The 5,216-nt window shown below is 35.3% G+C and overlaps 1 long non-coding RNA gene across 1 annotated transcript; it reads right to left on the bottom strand.

The window, feature by feature from the left end:
- Window positions 1-1,523: 1,523 nt before the first annotated feature.
- Window positions 1,524-2,445, bottom strand: LOC113081019 (uncharacterized). Its single transcript, XR_003282067.1, has 2 exons — window positions 2,201-2,445; window positions 1,524-1,976 (listed from the first exon to the last, which is right to left on the bottom strand). It is a non-coding gene; the product is annotated as an uncharacterized LOC113081019 (long non-coding RNA).
- Between the last annotated feature and the right edge of the window lie 2,771 nt (window positions 2,446-5,216).

Here is a 5,216-nt window from a genome sequence, read left to right as displayed (position 1 = left end):
TTTATGGGTTCATTGCCAGTGCAACTGATTTTGATACTTTGAGCATTGTTTGTTGATTAGCTGAATACTTTTGTGGATACTTACTGAGTGTTTGATTGTAACGTTACCTGTTGAGGAGAAAAAAGTGAGAAATGATGACATTGTTTGCCTACCTGTTGAAGAATTATGAAAGAAAAATTTGTTTGTTTGTTTGTAAATTGTTACATTATTTATACCACCAGAGAAAAAGCTCTGTGTGGGCGGTTTTTTTTTCTCCCCTTTTCTATTTTTTTTTTTTTTTTTAAATGTAGGATCATTTTTTTCCCCAGCCAAACTTTAAGCCCTGCATTTTGTACCCCTCTGTCACTGTATTCAGCGTTTTTTTTATTGTTTATAAACAAACCACATCCATCCCCCACACTTTTGAAAAGCTTGCTACGCCCCTGGTGATGTCCACATGTTTTTGTTGAAGAAATTATAGAGGCTATAGCATTTCTATCGCAAAAAGGTGGGCTGAAATGAAATATTAAGTGGATATTTGAATCAAATGTTTGACCATCCTGTAAGTGTTAAAACAGCAATTATCAGACCTTTAGCGCCCTTTGCAGGCATTTGTGATAATAGCCTATGTAATGTACAAAAAAATATTATCTTGTATTACAATATGTATTTTAACAGTATTATTCAATTAAAAAATACAAGTATTATTAAATAACCAATCATTATTGCCTCATTTAAAGCTTGTTGTTCGCTTAGGTCTGTTTTTATTTCCACAAAAATATTATCTGAATGCTTTGTAAATTATCATTTGAAGCGATCTGAAGCAGTTTGTAGTAGGGGAGAGCAGGGGCCAAAGTACCATTTTCAGGAAATCATCATTTTAAAATATAATCTCCTGTAGACAGAGATATATTTCTGCTGTGGCCAGTAACTCAGAAGTGTGCTCTATCAATACCAGGTGGTATTTTGTAGAAATGTACTTTCGACTCCGTCGGTTGGGACGAAAGTAACACAACAACATAAACTAGATTTTTTTTTCTGTTACTCTTATTTTTATTAAGTATACCCGACTATGACCTTGTTAATATGTAACTGCAAACATATTTTGTCCTTTATTTTTGCTAAAAAATATTAAATTACATTTTCAGATTTTCATTTTCAATTTAAGTTATCAAATGTCTCAAAATCCGACTGTACAAACTTGAATTGTTTAAAATATTTTTAATGGCAATTTCAATGTATTTGTTTATTTATGTATACTATGTTAATATAAAACGAAAGTTTCTTTTTTCCACATTTTATTCGGTCATATTCAGGAATATTAAAAGATTAAACGCCGTATGATTGACTTTCAAAAAATGTTCTACTGTCCTGTCCGCTAAAACATTGTGACATTGTGTCATTGTCAACCTTTTACGATAAAGGGTGTATTGAAGACTGTAGTATGCACTGATTACTGTTACGGTTCTAAATCACCTTAGAGTACTAGTTACACAAATAATGTCCAGTAACTAGGAAAGGATTAAAGAAGCCAGAGTCATGTGTCCAATTAACTCAATGTATTAATGAAAAAATGAATTATTTCCTCACAATGTTAACACAATGTAAATGACACAATAAAACAGCGTAGGCCTACGTGAAATAACCAAAACAATAAAACAATAAAACAATGTTCTTTAAATCAAAAGATACAATAATGTTGATATAAGGCAGTGAAATGTGTTATTGAGAATACTCAGTCCCAACAAGTCCCAAGTTTCCAGAGAATGTCCACTTAATGAAAGGAAGGCACAGATATCTTCAGACGTCGATCCTCAGACATGATGTCATCACATTTGGATCTTGAACAGACAGTATGTTAGTAGGGATCTTTGTTTGATACTGATAGGGTTAATATGATGTGGTGATAACAGTGAGGCCTTTAGCTTCGTGTGCTGCGATATTCAGTGTGTGTGTTGGGTTTGTGTGATTACAGTCCGCTGGACAAACGTGTGGTTCTATAATGAAACAAATAAACTCAATTAGTCTCTGTTACATTTTGTACAACAAAGTGCTGTGTCATTATCACTTCACATGATTAAACGCGAGAGACATCGAAAACATATGATAAAAGCATAATATAACAGCTGTTCTTTTATAACTGAAGAAATATCTTATTGATGCATCTAGCAGCATATCAAACGATGATTATTAGACTGAATAATATGATATAAACACTTACGTTCTGCAATGACGCACGCGCTGATATTCACCATATAATTCCAGCAACTTCTGAAGCGATCACACAACATCGGCCGCCCAACACATCTGAAATGCCAAACTGCTCACCAGCTGAGAGCTATCTTATCAATCTATAGCTTGATGGCTTTAATCCAACTTGCCGCATGAATTTACAATACTAACACGGACCGCATTTCTCCTTTTTCTCCATTGCCGTATATCTGATCTCACGCTATTTTCACCAAACTCGCGATACTTCCGATTAAACTCCGCCCACTCAACAGGTGCAACACTTGAACAGAATACTAAACGACTATAATATTAAAATAAATGTAACTTGACCATGACCTTTTGCACAAAGGGTAAGGATGATATTGTTCATTTTAATCATCATTTACATTTGTAGAATCATTAAGAAGATTTTAGAGAATTTAACTTAATAAAGACTCTAAAATCCAATACTGATTTTACGGGGCTTTGTTTATATTTAAATAACCCAATAAATTTGGTAAAGCAATAAAGGGAAAAAAATTTAAATAATTAAAAAAAACTGTGTAAACAAACTTTTACAATGTCAAATCAAATGCTTCAAAATAAGTGAAAAGGTGTAATGAATCAAACTTCTATTTTCACAAGTGTTAAACACACTTTAGGGAATTAAATCGGAAAAATTTACAAATGTACAATGTACAACTCAATAACCAGACATTACACTTTAAGATTTACCCACTGAAATAATCATTACATTCAGTAACAAAACTCACTTATGTGGGCCCACATTCACGATCTCACTCACTCACACACCCTACGTTGCAGGCCTGAGGTTTCTCCAAGAACGCGACGGGTCCCGCGGTAAGATGAAACATTGCAATTTTGACAGCCTCAGCAGGCTGCGGCTCTCCCACGCAGCAACAGAGGAACTCCGGGCTTTTCCGGTCACCCGGTGCGCTATCTGTTTCACGTTTCAATCGGCGTTGAATGTCGATCCGACTCGTGCTAATAACGCCACGAGCACATGGAATGAACGCACGTAAAATAAACCAATAAACATAATATAAAAATATACATAAATTTATAACTATATGCATATACATGAAAACACTATAAGGAAACAATAAATAATAAAATACACATTATAAATGTAAATAAACATATTAGGATCAAACCATAATTTATTAAGCTAGTGAAAAAGATTTCGTCTCTAAGTGAAAATCACCGAACATGATTTCTCAAAACGTCACGAAAATGAATAAAAACTCAAAAAGTCAATAATACAATTAAAACAATAATATAATTAAAGAAAGTCATGAAAATGAACAAATTCTCGAAAAGTCATGAAAATTAATAAAAACTGGGAAAGTCATGATAAATAAATAAAACCTAGATAGTCACGAACACGAATTAAATCTCAAAAAGTCATGAAAAGTAACGAAAATCAATCTAATTAATCATAATTTAAATTTGTAGAAACATTAAGAAGAAATAAAAAAAATACCTTTTTTAATCCTTCTTTCAGATTCTCACCTTCAGTTCTACAGCGCTTAATAGGCTAAAAACACAGATTAAAAGAACAAGAAAAAAGTTTTTTTTATTTCTTGTATTAGGCTACTGAACAAGATTTCGGCTCTAAATGAAAATACCTGAACATGATTTCTCAAAAAGACACTAAAAAGAATAAAACAGGGAAAGTCATGAAAATAAATAAAATCTCAAAAAGTCACGAACATGAAAAACATCTCCAAAAGTCATGAAAATGAATAAAAACTGGGAAAGTAACGAAACTGAACAAGTACAAGTAAGATAAACCATTTATAAATCACGCTGTTCAAGTGTAACATGTCGAGGAGTTGGTGCAAAGAAAAACGGAGAGAACCGTAGCCACTGAGTTGAGATTCGCTTTCGCTTTGCTTTCACCGGGAGCGCGTTTCCCGCATAAAGACGCGGCTCGCCGCTCGTCCACCACAGTACGACGCGTCCCTGCAGGGGAAATAAACGATTTAGTGAACACTGTTTCCTGAAACTGTACTTTGACACAGATCCGTGGTTTGATCCACATGGGTCCAAACGTAGAGCTGCCATGATGACGTTCCTCGGGGGGTGGAGTAATAACTTCCGCTTTAGGTTTGCATTGACGCTGAAAAGCCGTTTATTGACACAGATCCCGGACAGCAAGCAACCAGTAATGTTAAATCAGCGTGTCAACGCCAACTACTTTGAATTAAAGTGACAAAGTCATGCTGGTTCAATATCACTTTGGCACCCGCAATTAATGCTGAAACAAATTTGAGATTTCCACAGAAAATCATGAAAATGTAATTGAATCAACATAATGAAGTGAAGATGATTCATCACCATTTCCAAGTTTGGGGAAAACCTTTTAAAGACAAGAAGACATATTTTCAACAGTATAAAGTCACTTTATTTCTTTTGTAAAAGTTAAACAGTCAATGACAAAACAACAGTCTCTAGAAAATAAAAGTGGGCCAAAAGCAATACAATCTTTCTAAATGAAGGGTTGTGAGTTCGAGTCTCGGGCCGGCAGGAATTGTAGGTGGGGGAGTGCATGTACAGTGCTCTATCAGCCCTCAATACCACGACTGAGGTGCCCTTGAGCAAGGCACCGAACCCCCAACTGCTCCCCGGGCGCCGCAGCATAAATGATGCCCACTGCTCCGGGTGTGTGTTCACGGTGTGTGTGTGTGCACTTTGGATGGCTTAAAACAGAGCACGAATTCCGAGTATGGGTTACCATACTTGGCTGTATGTCACGTCACTCTTTCACTTTAAAAAATGATTAGTGGTCCAGTGGTTAAAGTATTAAAAAGCTAGCTCACATCAGACTACTGCCTCTGTTCCTTTGGTTTCTCTGAAATCTAAAAAAGAGGGCATGAAGTCGCCGGAGAAGAGCAAATTAAATTCAGCTGTCATACATACGGTCCAAATACAAAATAATGAATGAATAACCAGACCTATCATTGTGTTAACTACAGAACAACACTTCCGGTCACGGTCGGTGA

The sequence above is a fragment of the Carassius auratus genome, unplaced genomic scaffold (genome assembly GCF_003368295.1).
Source record: "Carassius auratus strain Wakin unplaced genomic scaffold, ASM336829v1 scaf_tig00032822, whole genome shotgun sequence".
Classification (NCBI taxonomy): Eukaryota; Metazoa; Chordata; class Actinopteri; order Cypriniformes; family Cyprinidae; genus Carassius; species Carassius auratus.
Note: the sequence above shows the minus strand (reverse complement) of the source record. Positions and strands in the feature narration are given on the sequence as shown.